Genomic DNA, 19226 nt, shown 5'->3' on the forward strand with positions numbered 1-19226 from the left:
GTTCAGAAACGCTCAAAAATGGGCAAAAAGTTATTTAATCAACACCAAACTAACCAAATACTAAGAAAATAAGATTTTTCAGAAATAACAATAAAAAAAGAAAAAGAAAGGTTTAGATGATTACCTAACCCTCAGATTCGAGGATTGCATGTGTTTTAGATGACTTGGGGATATTGCTTCACAGTCCCAGAAGTATTTTAGCACCAAGTTTTAGCAATAAACGTTTCTTTTCTTTCTTTTTTTCTCTTTTTCTCTTTTTATGTCTCTTCTTTGTTTTCAAGTTTTCAATCTAGCTTTCTAATGGCTTAATCTTCCTCAAGATTACTCACTGGAGTTCTTGGGGAAAACCCTAGCCGCAGTAGATTACTTTCAGCCTAAAATGACTAAGTTCAGAGAAAAAAATGAGAAAAGTCCCGTTTAAAACACAAAATGTTGTATTTATATGGGTAGGGCAACAGAACAAAGCTGCCCCTTGAGGGCAATCTGGGCAATTTGGTGTTTCTGCCCCCTGTGCGGTGAGTAGACAAAATTACTGAAGTGTTCGAGCCGCATACCGACGCCAAATTGCTTAAGTGTGCCATCATGGGCTTTAGATGGGTCGTACGGGCCTTCTAGGCTTGATAGAGGATGATGGGCCTGTTGCCTTGGGCTTGGAGAAATGGGCTTGGGCCCAGCTACTTACTATAAGTAACTTTCTTCTTGACCAATTCGTTTTCACTTATCACAAACCCTAAGCAATCTGAGAATTCTCTGAACTTTCAACCGAACACAATGTCTCAACTCTCTGAAATCCCCGCTTCCGCCTATACTCCGGAGATGGAGACTTTAGGGGCGCTTCCGGATATCCCGACTTTTGACGGCGCGCCAGTGCTGGTGAGCCGGAATCCACTAACTTCGGGGACACGACCACTGCAGCTCCTCCCGTTGCCGGGTATCGAGTTCCCGGTGCGATACGAGACTAGCCGGATGTGCGGCTTTCACGCCGAGGTAAGTAAAAAAATTTTTTCAAATTTTCTTGCTTTCGATCTATAATTTCCGTGATTCTATTGAATTTGTAGTCTGTGCATGCGTCGGTAGCTGCGCCACGCAGGAATGAGTTGCGTGACGCAACTGTTCCTGCGTGAATAGTTGCGTGACGCAACTGTTCGAGGTGCCAGAGAACCCTAGCTTTCCTGAACTTAGGATTTTACCCCTTTGCATGTGTTAGAAGCTTGATTTGTTGATGACTATCTGATGCCATCTTTATGTGACATGATCTTGCCCTGAAAATTGCATAAAAATAACACAAACACAATGAAAGAACAGTTCCGTGACGCGACTGTTCGTCAACGAGGTAAAGCCTTGAGCAGTTGCGTGACGCAGCTGTGGAGATGCGTGGTGCAACTGTGGAGATGCGTGGCGCATCTGTTCTTAGGATGCCAAACTTTGAACAGTTGCATGACGCAACTGTTCTTCAGGGTGTGCAGCTTGGGCGAGCAGCGTGACGTAGCCATGTAGACGCGTGACGCGGCTATGTAGTTGCGTGACGCAGCTACGGTTTAACCCGAAACTTGGATTTTTTAGTTTTCCTGCCATAGAATAAAAATAATTGTCAGTATAATATTTATTTAAATTGAAAATTTTTCTTACACAGGTTAATCTGGGCAAGGCCCGCTCGGGTGGATCGTCCACTGACGCATCTGCATTTTGGGACCTGCTAGACCCGCCCATGCGAGCTTGGGTTATTGCTGCCGGCTTCGGCGATTATGCTGCGGGGCTCCGCCGCACACAGCCTCGTTTTCCACCTGCCATGCGATACGTGCTGATGGAGCGGTGGAACGACTGCACGCATACCTTCATGTTCGGGTTCGGTGAGATGACCCTCACACCGGTGGATTATGCTGCCATCACGGGCCTTCGTTTTACCGGTCCAGTTGCTCCCTTGGACGCTCGGTACCAGACGGCTACCTTAGGAGCTCAGCTAGTCCGCTCTCTGCTCGGTGTGACCACACAGACCAGGTACACCGCGCAGGGATGCGTGTCATATGAGGTAGTGTATCGGTTCTGGGCCGAAAGGATCAGGACCAGGCTGGCGGCTTGGAGGGAGTTGCCAGTCGAGGCCCGACCTGCTGCACCTGCCTATACTCGGGAGGAGAGGGACAGGGCTGATCGGTCCTTCCTCTTCTACATCATATCGTCCCAGCTACTATGCACCTCCCAGAATAAGGGAGACCCGGCGGTGCTGGTATGCTTGAGGGACTTGAGCCAGGTCGGGTCCTTCGACTGGGCCACTCTAGCTTTGGCTCACCTCTATCACGGTCTGGATGTTTGGACCTGTGGTAGCGGTGAGTCAAACTGGCAGTTTATCCGGCCACTGGAGGTAACCCCTTATTCTCTTCACCTTTCTCTTTGCCATTTTATTTTCAACTATTTAACTGTACATTGACAATCACTGTAATCTTTACTGTAGGTGTGGGCTTATGAGTACCGCATCTATCCAGGTGGTCCGAGTGGCGACACTCCTGCTGAGTCTAGGCGGATCCCTCAGTATCTGGCCCACTGTCACCACACCTATGCCAGTGCTGAGGATCCCGAGTACTGGAGGAGCTTCCTTAACGATAGGTTGCTGTCTGATGTAAGTGCAAAAACCTCTAAACAACTTAGCTTAGCTTTCTTCCTTCTTTTACACTGTATAACCACTGATTCTTTTATTTTTGCAGCTGCTTCTGACTCCATGGGATTGTGATGCTTGGAGGACTTATTCGGGCCGTGAGGTAGCAAAGCTGCATACCCGGTCGAGGCTCTTGATGCGGGGGTACTGGGCTGACCGGTATTACCTAGGGGAGAGAGTTTATGACACTCCGGTGGCCCCAGCGCAGCGGCGAGTGCCTCATGCTCCTCCTCGTCATATGTGCTTACTAGAGGGCATGACCCGAGAGAACTTGGAGGTGGAGTATAGGGGCTTTTCTGCTAATGATTTTCTGTCCGTAGGCGACTTCACCGCATACTTCTCCTCCCGGATGCAGGCTCGGCTTCCCGAGGTCTTGGAGTACACCCAGGTGATTTCCTTATCTTCAGTCTCATTTATCTTCATCATTCATTTTTTCACTGTTTAACCAACTGATTAAATTTCTTACTCTGTGACTTGTTGCAGGAGCGGAAGACACATAAGACGGCGGCCCATTATAGAGCTGAGGCTGCAGCTGAGGCAGGGGTAGTAGTTGCTCCGGCTGGACCGGCGGGAGTAGTGGGCGATGTCCCCTTCCCACCTGGCATGGAGGTGGTGCTGGATTCTGATCTGGGTCTGGGGTCGGGCATCACTATTCCTGCTGACCTTAGGCGAGCTCCTCCACCACCACAGCTAGATCCTGAGCATGCCACCCACGTGAGTACTAAACTGAATTTACAAAGTTAAGGATATTTTACCTGAATGAGTCCTTATTGAACATCTTCCTGTGCTTGTAGGTGCCTGCTCGGAGATATCTGGAGGTTTGCCAGAGATTTGGCTTCGCTCGGTCTTACATCGCCCAGCTCTACTCTGAGCGCCATGAGAGGGTATGTGTGATCTTCATGTGCTTTGCCTTCTTCTTTATTCTTTGCTTCCCTTTTCTTACATATTTCTGTTTTTACAAGATCTGGAGATCGGGAGACTGCGGAGGCATCAGTCTCGCTAGTCCAGTGCTGTGAGCCGACTCCAGGTGGAGGTGGATCGGCTCCGGACGAGGTTAGAGGTAGAAGGTATCCCGCTCGACTCCTCCGAGGAGGACGATGACGGCTCTTCTTTTGATGACGCACCACCGTCTCCACCCCCTCAGGCTACTTCTGGTCCGAGCCAGAGGCGACGTTAGCCCTGCCTCCACGTTTCAGCTTTTTGAACATTTTGTAGTTTTTTTTTAGGATGGCTGTACAGTTACATTATTTTTATGATATCATTTACATTTTTTTACAGTATTTTGCTTTTATTACATTATCATACGTGTTTATATTTTACAGCTGTGAGGTCTTATTTCTGCAGAAACAAACACAAACACAAAAACACAAAACAGCGGTGTCCCATTTATCCACAAAAGTGGTCCACCTCATTAGCAGTCAATGGACTAATTTATTATAAATGAATGAAATAAAATGAAATAAATAAAGAGTAAAATAATGAACTTAAAATACAACAAAAATCAATTCATAAATAGAAGCGGGTCCTAATACTTACCTGACAGGGCGGTTGATGTGGTCATAAAGACTCAACCTCCTTATTGTACAGATTGTCCTTCTTATTAATGTAGGCTTAAATATCCACCAACCGGGGCAATCCATACATAAATGCCCTTCCAACCACCATTGACAGTAGATATCAGGTCAAATAATCATGATGGTGCTTCGTTCATTGGGCCCTTTACACTTTTATAAATGGAGGCTTCCCTTTATGTCTCCTTCACTTCCAGCATTCAAAGCAAATTCGTTTCTTAGATAATCCTTTTCCATGGCCTTCAGAAACCGAGTTTCATCTTTTGTCCAATCCATCCCTGACGACCTATGGCAAATTCCTCCTATGAACCAACTCGTTTGGCTGAAATATTTCAAAGACTTAAAACCCGACCATGGCTTCTTATCTTGGCTCGTCACTCATTTCAATCCTAACACCATGGTCTTCCGATTTGAAGTCTCTGAAGTAACTCCGACCTATGAGGAAATGTGTGCCGTGATGGATCATCATCCCGAACAAGATGAAACTCCGGCTTTACCCCCAGGCCCTAGGTATGACCTAGCTGAGATTGTGGCCCTGTGTCCAGTTTACCTTCCTGATGGTATAAACATGGATCAAAGCCTTTCCTTTGGAGCCTTTCCTGAGTAGGGTTTTGTCCATGGATCTAGATCCCTCTTGGATTCGCGCTTGCTGCTTCTTGCTGTTGAATGTGTATGCCATGAAGAATCACCAACCTGGAATTGGAGATTTCCAACTTCTGACAGTTGTTCGCGACATGCAAATGTACCATCATACTGTCTTCATGATGATCATGGGAGAGACGATGTGTTGGGTTAGGGATATTGCCCTTCACACCACCAACTTCAATATCCATCATCGTGGTTGTCCAATGTTGCTGCAAGCCTGGGCTCTAGACAAGTTAAGCCTGATTCTTCCAGTCCCAGCTCGCTTAATTCCAACCTATGGGCCTGCCAACTTTCGGTCTGGGACTCGAGGACGCTTCGATTTTGGGGATAACCCTACGATTCGGTGGGCTTGTCCTTGGTGGAGGATCAAACTGGTCACAACTGGAAGCATGAACCTCAACTACGTGTTGTATGCAAGTCTAGACCGTTCCATGGCCTATTTCCCGGACAGGATCAGTCATCAATACGGAATGATACAGCGCGTTCCCAGAATCTATAACTTTGAAAGTGGTCTCATGACGCCGCATCTGTTGACCAATTTGGCTGTCCGTTGGCGAAATCGAAACACCAGGTACTTAGATGAAGGAGTGATGCAGGACACTGTGATACCTGCATATGTCAATTGATTCTTTACCCCATGATGATGCCATGTTCTGTGAAGATTGGCCTCTGCTGATAGGCTCCACTAGAATAAAATGTTGTTGTTGCTTTTTCTGTCTTTTCTATGCTCGGGCCATGGGCTCTTATTTAATGTATCTGCTTTTCTTTCAATTAATGATTCCGATGATTCTGTCTTTATCAATTCCTGCTATCTGCACACATGAATCAACAAAAGACAACAAATCTTTTCTTTCGAAATCATTTGTTGTGTTAGTTATTTGGGCCTCCTGCCCCCGGGTTAATAAATGAAAGCTTCATAAAAGGAAATGAATTATTCTGTAAAGGCAACAGCTTACGCTTAAAAAACAACAAAGAATGGGGTGACTATTTTATTACCTGCACAAATTAGACAAAAATAACAAATGTAACTTCTTTATGTATGCATGAACCTATATGAGTACTAAAGTTTTATTCATGGTTTTATATTGATCTTTCCAGGGAAATCACTAAGAAAATGGTGTTCGTCCCTCTGATCAATGTTTAAAAGAATTCATTGTTTAGGCAGGACCAACAGCCGGAACCTTTTGATATAGATGAGTCAATCTTGATCAAATAAGCAGAGAGGAAAGTCTTGCATTCTTTGACCATAACCCCGAAACAAAAGGAAGAAAAATTTTGAAATTCAAATCCTTTATTAATCTTATTTCTTTTCAACATTATACAGAAGTAGAGAAAATTTATTTTAATACAATGGTCGTTCATTCTAACTACTCGATTTTCTATTTTCCTTCGAGTCAGGTTGATGGCTTTGAGCAACCAATCACAAATCTGTCACGAACGCATGGCATAGATTTCGCATTTAAACTAAGCACCACGCGTTAATCTCAAAATTTTATTTTTATCATTATTATACTCTCTTTTTTTTTATTGTGCTCTAACTTTTGCCTAGGCCGCCCTTTCGGGTTTTCAACCTAGCGAGCTTATTTCTTGCCTAAGCCGCCCTTTCGGGTTTTCAACTTGGCTGATCTTTTTTTTTTTTTTTTAATCGAAATCATCATTTCAAGTATAAAATCTTTTCATTTGGTCCTGGTTGACAATCCGGTTGACAGGCTTCCCTTCCATGGTGATTAATTCAGCGGCACCTTTTGCTAATAGCTTCTGAACTCTGAACGGTCCATGCCAGTTGGGTTTAAATTTCCCACCAGGATGATTCTGGGCTTCGTGATCTAATAATCTGATCAATACCAAATCTCCATTCTTTAAAGCCCTCGGATGTACCCGTTTGTTGTAGAAACGAGCAATCCTTCTCTTTCTCATCTGATCCTGGAATCGAGCGTTAAGTCTTCTTCCATCTAAGAGCGCCAAATCTTCATACCTCTTCTTGACCCATTCTTCCTCGGTCAGACCAGCTTCTACCAAAACCCTGAGAGACATCTTTTCAAGCTCTATTGGTAACACTGCCTCCATTCCATATACAAGTTCAAAAGGAGAGGCTCCATTCACTGATTTGAAGGTAATGCGATGCCCCCAGAGCGCGAAAGGAAGTTTCTCGGCCCAGCTTCTGTACCTTTCACACATCTTCGACAGGATTCTTTTAATCTCCTTATTCGCAGCTTCTACCGCACCATTAGCCTGAGGGAGATAAGGAGAAGAGTGGTGATGCTCAACCTTATATCTATAAAGCAATTGACCAACATCTGCTTGAAAATGAGAACCATTATCTGTAACTATGTGATGAGGAACACCATAGCGACAGAAAATGTTCAGTTCAATGAATCTAGCCACGTGCTTGGCGGTTAAGGTTTTGTAAGATTGAGCTTCAATCCACCTAGAGAAGTAGTCAACTGCAACCAATATATACTGATGGTCGTTCGATGCTGCTGGCGTGATTTTTCCGATAATATCTATGCCCCATGCAGAAAAAGGCCAAGAAAGAGCTGTTGGATGGAGTTCAATAGCGGGTAAGTGGCTCTTATTATCATGATATTGGCAAGCTTTGCAATGACGCACATACTGAACACAGTCACCTTCATTTTTCATACAGAAATAACCTTGCCTCATGATTTTCCTTGCTAAGCTCATGCCGCTTAAATGAGTACCGCAAACTCATTCATGAACTTTCCTCATTATGTCTTCTCCTTCTTTTTTACTCATGCATCTTAGCAGCATCCCATCCCAAGCTCTTCTATAGAGCTCACCATCGGCCAGGACATAATTCAGAGCCATTTTTCTGAGAACTATACGATCTTCTTTTGTCGCATCATCAGAAAAAGTATCGTCTTTCATATACTGTAGTATATCCGTAAACCATGGTTCTTCCTCCGACTCCACCTGGTTCACAAAATGTTCTTGATAGCACGAGATATTAGATGCGGTAATGATAAATGGCTTTTTCGGCACTTTACTCAAATCCTGCCAAGCTGATGCTAAGTTTGCCAAGGCATCTGGAATTCTGTTATAGGTTCTTCCTACGTGAGTGAAGGTGATCTTATCGAAAAGTGCCACCTTCTTCAACAAGTACTCGACATATGGCTTCAATCTCTCTTCTTCTACTTTCCATCTCTCGTTTGCATGTTCAATAACCAATAACGAATCTCCTATTACCTCGACTTCCTTAGCACCTGATGCAAGAAGAGCTTCCATTCCCATGATGCACGCTTCATATTCAGCCATATTGTTAGTGACCGGGAACAACAATCTCTAGCACATTGTGGTGACTTCGCCATTGGGTGCTTCTATCACAATACCAGCTCCGGCTCCACTTCGGTTGGCTGATCCATCAAAGTACAACTTCCAAGCCACTGTCTCGACGCACAGCAAGTGTTCGTCTAGAAACTCCAATTCCCATGGTTCGTCAGTTGTAATTGGATTTTCTGCCAGGAACTCTGCCACAGCCCGACCTTTGACCGTTTTCTTTGTTATGAACTCTGCATCCACACTAGACATCTGAATTAACCACTTAGACAGCCGTCCTTCTAGAGTAGGCGTTCTCTGCAAATACTTCAGAGGATCAATTTTGGAAACGAAAGTGACCCTGAAGGAATCAAAGTAAGGCCTCAACTTCTTTATCGACCATACTACTGCCATACATGTTTTCTCCACCACGTTATACTTCTCTTCAATAGGCAGTAGTTTCTTGCTAATGTAGTAAATGGCCTTTTCTACCCCAGCGGCATCCGGCTGTACCAACATTGCTCCAACTCCTGCATCCTCTACAGACAAATACAGGATCATGGGTTCTCCTGGTCTAGGCGAACTTAGCACTGGTGGATTCATCAAATACTTCTTTATGTGATCAAAGGCTTTCTGGTAGACCTCATTTCACTTAACTGGTTGACTTTTCTTAAGTAGCTTGAAAATTGGAGCACAAGTGATGGATAACCTCGAAATAAACCTGCTGATATATTGAATTTTACCCAAGAAGCTTCTCACCTGACGTTCTGTTCTTGGCGGTTCCATATCCTGAATGGCTTTGATTTTGTCGGGGTCAACCTCAATCCCGTTAGGTCCTACAATAAAACCTAACAACTTCCCTTTCGTTACTCCGAATATGCACTTTTTGGGATTGAGTCTCAAATTATACTGCTTGACCTGTGCAAAGAACTTCTCCAACATTTCTGCGTGCTCTTCTTGTGTTCTCGTCATGATCACCATGTCATCTACATATACTTCTAGCCCTTTATGGATCATATTATGAAATAATGTTATAGCCATTCTCTGATATGTTGCCCCAGCATTCTTCAGTCCAAATGGCATCACTTTATAGCAGAAGGTACCAAAGTCTGTGGTGAAGGCCGTCTTGTGCTTGTCCACTAAGGCCATCAGTATTTGGTTGTATCCGGAGAATCCGTCCATGATAGAATAACATCCCATTCCGGCAGCGCTGTCGATTAAAACATCTATGTGCGGAAGTGGAAAGTCATCCTTAGGTGAAGCTTTGTTCAGGTCCCGATAGTCAACACAAACCCTTATCTTCCTATCTTTCTTCAGCACAGGGACTATATTGGCCAACCATTCCGGATAGTGTACTACTTCCAAGAATCCTGCATCCAATTGCTTCTGGACCTCAGCTTTGATCTTATCTTGCCATTCTGGTCTGACCCGTCTCCTTTTCTGTTTCACCGGCTTAACGCTCGGATCAGTAGGAATGAAGTGCTCTGCTATTGATCTGTCGATTCCTGGCATGTCCGCGTAGCTCCAGGCAAATACCTCTGAATTTCTTCTGATACATTCTTGAATATCCTGTCTAAGCTCAGGTTTAAAGTCTGATCCGATTTCGATTAATTTAGGATCTTCAGTGGTGCTTAAATTAAATGCAAAATGATGCAATGCATTTATGTCAAATATGCGCGTGGTATAATCAATGCCATGAACGTGACAATCAGGAAAACAAGAAAACAAATAGTCAAAGTTCACTTCCATTGATTGAAATAATAAAGGAAAACCATCCATATTGTTCTCAAAATAGACATCAGAAAAATAAAACACAGGGTTAATTGCCTACTCAATACATTCATCACAAGTATTTTTTATTGCTTGAATTACTTCATTTGCATCTGCATCTTCTTCTTCTTCCGGGGTAGCTTCTGCTTTCTCCTCTTCAAGCTTCATCTTCAGCACCTTCCTCTCTGCCTCTTCGGCATCTTCAGCAGCTAATACCGACTAGAGGATCTGAGCCTTGGCTTTCTGCTCTTGCACCATCTTGGAAGCTTCATCCCCAATCCCCAAAAAGTCTTCAAACTCGGATATCTTCTTCGACCACTCAGCTTCAGTGCTTGCTTGTGTCATACCCACTATGAACTCTGTTCCTTCAACCAGCTGTTCCAAGGAAGGTTCAGGAGACTTGATTAGTTTCTCTTCAAAGTCTGTCATGAATATCTCCAAACCCGGGTAGGTCTTCCCCCTACTCTGAAATTCTCCTGCAGCTTGTGGGACAAAGAAGATATGATTCAGATTTGGCCCTCTAACCGGAGACTGGATCTCATACTTCTCCTTCTTTCTGTTCTCTGCATATCCCAGTCCGCGTCTATCTTGTTGTCCATATGCTGATGAGAGAGGTTCAAACCTTCCTTGTAGCTCCCTGCCTAGACCTTTGCCATATTGCCACTGCATCTTCTTCATCATCTTCCTTGAAAAAGGACTCATTCTGTTTACTGCACTCTTACTCTCACTAGTGGCCGCATCAATTACTGCCACTTGGAAACCAGACAACGGCACTGCCACCTCTAAGCCTTCTACAGTTGCCACATTCAGGTCTTCTTGCGCATTAACGGTCACCACATCCGTACCCCATGGAATCTTTACTTTTCTGTGCAGGGTGGACGGAATTGCACCTAGAGGATGGAGCCACGGCCTCCCTAACAACAGAGCATAGTTGGCTAAGATATCAAGGACAACCACATCTACCCAGCTCTCTACAGCCCCCGTGGAGATCTTCGCTCTGAAAGTTCCTTTTGCGTTTCGCATAGTGTTGTCATAGGCTTTGACCACCATATTTGATGGTTCAAGTTCTGACTCCTCTATTTTAAACTTGGATAGCATCTTCAACGGACAGACACACAAAGCTGACTCGTTGTCCACCATCACATTCCGAGTGTCACGCCCGTTAACGGCAATCTGGATGTATAAAGGCTTGAAGTGGTTTCTTCCTTCTGGTGGGAGGTCCGAATCAAAGAAAGTGATTTCGCCAATTCTACGCTGCAGCACGTTGATCATGTCAACACTCTGGATCCGAGCAGGCACTCTGACAAAGGTCATGGCTTCCGATAAAGACTCCCTATGCTCTTTGGATGCTATCAGCAAATCCTATAATGAAATATCTGCTCTCGTTCTCTGCAATTGGCTCAACACTGAACTAGCAGTTACGCTGCTGGGTGCTCGATTCTGGCTGCTCTCACCTCCCTCGGCAGTCTTCTTCTGCACTTTCACTACTTCCTCTTCTTTCTTCTTTTCTTTTGGCTCTTCTCCGCCCTTTTCTATTGTCTTCTTTTTCGTTCCATCAGCAGCAATCTCTTTTCCCTTAGCCTGTACATTGCTATCGGGATTGTATACTCGCCCACTCCGGGTCAACCTTTGGACGCCTACCTCATTCACCTCCTCTTCGCTGTTATAATACCACTGCTCTTCTTGATCAATTAAGCTTTTCTGAATTGCGAGCTGGATCTGCTCGTCTTCATCTTCTGGCACGTCACCCAATTTCACAGTAATGCTCTTCTCAATCTCTATTTTCACGGGCATCTTCCCTTCTTCATCACTGCTACAATCGTCCCATATGTTCAGCATTGCGCACATCCGTTCTTCCCACTCAGCTTCCGCCAACACAACTTCTTCCGGCAATCCACTTCCGATTGCATTGACTGATCCACCCGACTGAGACTTACGGGGCGGATAATTGTACTGGTATTGGGGGAGTGGATTGTTCTTGGTGCTGGGCTTGCTCCTCTCAGAAGGCTTGGTAATTTTTCCGCTGTCAATCAGATCTTGGATATCGTGTCTCAACTTGAAACACTCATCAATCGAATGCCCCTTGCACTGATGGTAATCACAGTTCCGATCCATATACCTCCCACGCACAGGTTTAGTCGGATCGACCGGCATCTTCGAAAGTACTCCATTCTTGATACATGACCTCAACACTGTACTCAAGTGCCTTCCCAAGTCAGTGAATTCTCTTCTCACTCTTTCATTGACTGCCCCCACTGTATTACTGCTTCTTGACTGATTCTGGTTGCTACTTCCGACATTTCTGTCATTGTAGGAGGTCCGATAGTTGCCAAACCCTCTGTTCTTCTTCTTTTCCTCCTTATACAGCTCCTCTATGTTCAAACCAGCTCTTTGAACTAGAGCAAAATCAGTGAGGGGTTGGGTCAACATTCTCTCTTTAAAGAAGGGTAGCAAGCTTCTACTGAAAATTCTAATTAGCTTTTGGTCCTTCGGCCTTGTTTGGACCCTGCATAGCTTAGTTCTCCACCTCCTGTAATAGTTAGAAAAGCTTTCATCTTTCCCCTGTCTGAGACTCTCCAAATCGCGCAAGCCAAACTCGTCACTCTCATCAGTCTTAAAGTGCTTCAGAAAAGCTGTCCGCAGTTTGACCCAATTCTTCTGAATCTCCTCATCTAGACCATCATACCATCTCCGATAGTCCTTATGTAGTGTTTGTGGGAATGCTCACAAAACATCCTCCTTATTGTACCGGTTCATTTGAGAAACTCGGAGGAATTCAGACAGATGAGAACGGGGGTCGTTATCTCCCTCAAACACAGTATGCTTGAATGTTTTAAACGAAGCGGAGCTGGTTGGGTGCAAAACATACTCGGTTATGTGAAAGTTGGTGACCGGGTCCTTTTCCTTCACTACAGACATCTTCTCAATCTTGTCTTTCAGCTCAGCAAGTTGCTTGATTACATCATTCTCAATAGGGACAGTGTTTCCCACAGAGGTCTGATTATCTGAAGCAGGTTCTGGGATTTGTCTTTCTTCAACCACAGGATGACTGCTTGAAGCAGGAGGAGTTTGATTTTGTGCCCTATCTTGGGCGAGAGCAGCGGCTACAATCTGAGCAATAGTTCTTATATGGGCTTGAGAGAACCCGGGCTCATTCTCCATATCATCAGCCATTTCTACTTGGTCTTAATCAGAATCCGAATCCGATGAACTTGAATAACTCACAGAACTGACTGGAATAAACTCAGGGATTGGGGATGTTCTGACTAGTCGTTGACCAGGGCGTCGGTTCCAAGCTCTCGAAGCAGTTTCCCGGGAAGGATCAATTCTGACAAAAAATGTCTGGGTTAAAGTAGGTCCTGCATGTATGCATGAGAAAATGAAAGCACATAGGATGAAAAATGCATTTCTAATGTGCTAAGGATCGGCATGGAAATAAGATCTCAATTTCGACGACTGGATCCAAAAATTCAGTGTGAGTAATACAACAATAACTTATTTTGTATTTGAACATTTTGGGCATTATTTGTCGTCGATCGTTCCTTTTGGATTTACGATCGACTATTTTCTCTCATATCCCTAACTTTTGCCTCGGAATGAAAGAATTTCCAAGCGGGATTTTTGTTATTATTATTATTTTTTGTGTATTTTTTGTTCGTATCCTTACTTTTTGCCTTGGAACATATGGCCCCAAGCAGGATTTCATTTTATTTTGTTACAAAATTTTGTAATCTCTCACTTATTTTCAGATAATGCGAGAAATGTAAAAAATATAAAGAAATCGCAACCCCCTTATATCTCCTTTTTCTTTTGGGTATTAATTCGCTATAAGTGATTGCATGATATTATTCAAAACGAATTTGAGGTCCAGTCTCAAGACCAAGGTCGAACGTCCATACCGAACATTAGCTCTTATTGATGCATGGCTGAAAAAGAAAATGTTACATGGTGCATGAATGTCACAACATATGTACAGTTTATAACATACAAGGGAACGGGAGTTGGGAAATGCATGCCTTCCAACCTTATTTCTCCCACACACGGATTCCATTGGTTTAAATTCTGATATCTGTTTCCTAGGAATTGGTCTAATCTCGACAACCAACAGGGGGTTTTGAGATTGACGACATCAACTCTCGGAAATGAATGCGGCACAACAACAGCAAATAGGACCGGGTATTTCCTTAAGGGAAATAACTATGGTTTTTAACTATATGCATTGGCTTTAGTCTTATTAGGCTTGACAAAGTCTGGGTTCCGCAAACAGGATTCGGGCTTCATTGGGCCTACTCCTTTTGACGCACCTTTAAGGTACTAGGCTTGCGGTTGGTAGTAATGTTAATTCTCGGATGGATGCACCTAAAATGCGAGGTTTAGGCTAGATCCACCGTCAAAGTTAACACCAGTACCGAAGGGTGATACGGGTAGAATGTGGTGAGAAAAGAGAAATGCGTATGAATGCAAAAATCCTAAAAAAGAAAATAAAGCAATTAAACACATACGGACGATTAACAACTTTCCATCGGCTTTTCTAACCAATTTTATTAGAAAAAGTAGGCTTTTAGAGTCAATTCCTAATTGCAACCACTTAATTATTAAAAATAACCGGGGATTAGTGGGTGTAAAATCCCCAGCGGAGTCGCCAAACTGTTTTCGCCCTTTTCTATCCCAAATTTATTTTTATTATTGAGAAAAGAGTTGAGATCCCTTAAAACCCCGGAAAAGGATCTCGGAAAACTACTTTTTATTTATAGAAATTTATTATTGAAAAGTGGTGTTAAAACCTTTTGGGAACGCGGTGCCGATAAATCGGCCTTATAAATCATTTTTAGTCGCCACCCATTATTTCGGCAATGAGACCGTTTCCAATTTTATTTTATAAAAATGACTCCATTTTAAACTCAATTTTATTCAAAGCCAAATTATTTGAAAAACTGGTCAGGCGCACCAAGGCGATTCTAGGTAAGGGAATTGGGTACGTCGGCCCGTTGGAAGCCGACGCCCGGAAAACCGGTCTCTTTTAACCTACAATTTCTAATTGATTTTATTTTAGAAAAGCCAAATTATTTAAATAAACCCAACCCGAATAAATCGAACTGAGTTCCTATAAATTAATTAACCGTCCCAACTAGATCCAATCATTGCATTCATAATAAAGTATCATCACATTCACCATTCATCCATAGCAAATATAATTAAAAGACCCGCTCTTGCCTTATGGTTAAAGGCGGGCCACAAACCAGGTTTAATAATATAATTAAACAATAAGTAATAAATCCTAAAATCTTATAATCGTAGTAAATTAATTTGTTTGATTTGATTACAATACAATCTGCCCATTATTAGTCATTTTCCGAATTAACATTAAACATGTATTTAATAACGTGAAATTAAAATAAAATAAGAAAAATGTCCTGGAACCCTAGAACAGTTGCGTGACGCAGCTGTTCTGTGAAGAACAGTTGCGTGACGCAGCTCCTAATTGCGTGGCACGACTGTTCGTGAGCTTATTAAAATTCTTAGTTTCATTAACTACTTATTAAAAACATAACATTAAACAAAAACATAAAAACGAAATAAAAACTACTCCCACGAACAGTTCCGTCACGCAGGTGGTCCAAGCAAAGTCAAGGTCTTTTGGACATGAACAGTTGCGTCACGCAGGTAGTAGCTGCGTGACGCAGCTGCTCTGGTCCGTAACTACCTTTCAAACTACTTTTTTTACGTGTTCTTTTTATTAACGGACGTTTAATATAGTTCAGAAACGCTCAAAAATGGGCAAAAAGTTATTTAATCAACACCAAACTAACCAAATACTAAGAAAATAAGATTTTTCACAAATAACAACAAAAAATGAAAAAGAAAGGTTTAGATGATTACCTAACCCTCAGATTCGATGATTGCATGCATTTTGGATGACTTGGAGATATTGCTTCACAGTCCCAGAAGTATTTTAGCACCAAGTTTTAGCAATAAACGTTTCTTTTCTTTCTTTTTTTCTCTTTTTCTCTTTTTATGTCTCTTCTTTGTTTTCAAGTTTTCAATCTAGCTTTCTAATGGCTTAATCTTCCTCAAGATTACTCACTGGAGTTCTTGGGGAAAACCCTAGCCGCAGTAGATTACTTTCAGCCTAAAATGCCTAAGTTCAGAGAAAAAAATGAGAAAAGTCCCGTTTAAAACACAAAATGTTGTATTTATATGGATAGGGCAACAGAACAAAGTTGCGTCACGCAGGTGGTAGCTGCGTGACGGAGCCGCGAGTTGCGTGACGGAGCCGCGAGCTGCGTGACGCAGCTTACTTTTCGTACAGTTGCCGCGTATCCATACAAACAGTGCAGACCGTTACACGGGCGTGTGCCAGTGGTGTCAGCCTGGTTAGAGTTGCGTGACGCAACTATGAGTGCCGTCACACAGGTGATAGCTGTGTGACGCAACCCTAACGCGGGTCAGACCCTTTGGACCGGTTCGATTCAATTTTGGTTTAAAACACTTCTGGTTGACCATGATTCTTTGTTCTTTATCCTTATATCATCACCGGGTTAGGTGGGGGCATAAAATTACGCGTCAACAGCATTGTGATTATACCAAATTCTAATATGTTCTATATTCAATATATTTCACAATTTGGATTTTAATCAGTTTTCTAACTTTACTTAAAAGCTTTGTGAAGCAGTTCTGAAATTCAATAACTGTCTTTCACAATTCTTTAATATTTGTCTAAACTTTATAAAGTAGTTCAAAACGTAGTAACTTTCCTTCATAAAGTGTTTTTGAAATTGATTAAGATATTGTGAAGCAGTTCTAATCAGTAGCTGCTCTTTACAAAGTCTTTCTAATTTTTGCATTGAGCTTTATGAGTAAGTTCTAGTCTTAATAACTTATTCTCACAAATGCATTTTATTTCCACTACAACAGAATTCTGATTTTGTTTTTGAAAGTTAAATTTTTAATTTTTAGAAAACTCAATTCGCCCCCCTCTTGGGGTTGTGCCATACATATACGGAACCCACATCTTATTCTTCAAAAGCTTAGAGTACTCCTTCTCCAACTGAATATTTCCGAAACTAGTAACCAAAACTTCAGATGATATTTACTTATATTCCTCGGTAGCAAAGTTCAACCTTTCCTTCAAAGCACATATCTCCTAATTATTTGTGAAGGCACTTTTCTCCAACATATCTTTGGCAGTTTTAGCCAGTTGAATGGCTTCGTTCTTAGCAACGTCTAGCTTAGTGCAATCTAATCGAAGATCTCGAACCCTCTTCTTCATCACGACAGCCTGATGAACAAGGTGCAAAATAATAAAATAAAAGTCAAAAGAGAAGCATTGATGAATAAAAAAAAGAGGTGAAAAAAAAGAGAGCAATAATTACAAAAAACAAATTACAATTCATGTCATAAGAAATGGCATTGTCCTCTATATGATCAAAATAGTTGAAGTCTTGATATAAAAGGGACAGTCCAGCAAACTCCCTATTCTCCGAACTCTGAGTGCAAGAAGTAGACACACCATGAAGAGACTTCACATACACCTCAATGTTGGGGCAAGTTAGGCCTACTTCAGTGTCTTTTCTTGCCCTTTCTTAATAGCGGTTGTTCCTTCTCAACGGTGGAGTCAACCACATTTACTTTAATATTCTCCTTAGGAGAAACATCCTGAGTGGAAGGGTCTGATAAAATTGGAGTGATGGACTCTAGAATCGAGATCAAGTGGTGAGGAAGTTGGAGGAGCGATGGAAGTTGAAGCTGGCCTAGGACTTGGAGAAATCTTTAGATTCTTTTCCTCTTTGTCCCTTAAAGTTAAGCGTTCGACTCTATTTGGCCTTCTTTGCTGCCCTTTAATAATAGCAGCTTGCTTGGCTTCCCTCTGCCTCCTCCTCTCTTAATCCACCTTTTCAAATATTCCTTGGACACCATATCTACAATGAAAGATAAACACTAAGCAGTCAGTTTAAAAAAGGGACGAATATAGTACAAGAACAAATCAATACCTTCATTCGCCCTTTTCTATATGGACGTTTGCTAGACTGTATAATAAGATACTTCAAGGTTTATAAGACCTTGAAGGTAAACAAACTTATCACTATGTTTTGCAAAAATTCAGTACACTCTCTCCCCTCGTCAGTTGTGAATATTCAAATTTTGAGGCTCAAAAAAGCCTGTTTTCCCGGACTGCAAACAGTCTGGCCGGACCGGAGGCCATTCGGAAAGTTCACCGAAAGTATGCCAATATGGTACTTGAAACGTCCGGAAAATTACGAGGATCGCGGAACTGGTCCCGGAATATTTTTTGGAGGTACGGAACTCCCGAAAAAGCCTTTGGAATGAAAAACTAGCGAGTGGACAGGCCACGGCGGCAGCACCTGCCCTCCAGCCTGGTTTTTCCTATAAAATCAGCCCCGAATCGACAGTTTTACTCACTTAGTCTGTGTTGACGGATGCTCTCTTCTCCCCTACGCTCCTTGCAGTTCTTTTTACTGCTTTTCTGCATTTAGTGTAGGCTTTTATTACTCTGCTGTTGTGATATTTGATCACTTAATTGAATTAATTTTAATTAATATTCCCCAAGCGAGGAGCTTAATCTGGAATTTTCAAACTGAAGCTAAGAAGCGGCCGTCGATTAACTCAGGTAATAACGAAACCCTGCCCATTTAATTTCAGCATTTTGTGCATATTCTCTTCTACTCTAAATTCTAATTAAATAATTAAATGACTGCATTCACACCATCGTCATTTTGGCAGCAAACTGCCTTAAGTAAATAAGTTTAGGCTAAAATGCCCGGTTAATCAATAATCGTGGTATTAATGCTTAACTCCGAACATATTGGCTAAAGTGTCTAGTTAATTAATAACTACGGTGTAATTGCCTTTATTTCGAACAGTTCGGCTAAAAGTCTAATTAATCAATAATTGTGGCTAAAAGCCTTAATCAATCACGTTTTTGGCAACAAATTGCCTACGGTTTAATCAATCGCTTTTGGCAACAAATTGCCTATAATTCAAATAACCACTTTTTGGCGACAAATCGCCCAAATATCACCTTTTCTTTGGCAATAAATTGCCTAAATTACATATCATTTTTTGGCACGAATGCCTCAATCATTTTGACGACAAATTGCCCAACAAAAACCCTTTTGGCACAAATGCCCTTAATCATTTTGGTGACAAATCGCCTAACCAATCTTTGGCAACAAATTGCCTAATCAAATATCAACTTTTGGCACAAATGCCTTAATCAACCATTTTTGGCGATAAATAGCCCAAACATCAATTTTTGGTAATAAATTGCCCAATCAAGCACCTTGTGGCAACAAATG

This window comes from Jatropha curcas, chromosome 6, assembly GCF_041381405.1.
Source record: "Jatropha curcas cultivar XTBG-Jc1 chromosome 6, XTBG_Jcur_1.0, whole genome shotgun sequence".
Lineage (NCBI taxonomy): Eukaryota > Viridiplantae > Streptophyta > Magnoliopsida > Malpighiales > Euphorbiaceae > Jatropha > Jatropha curcas.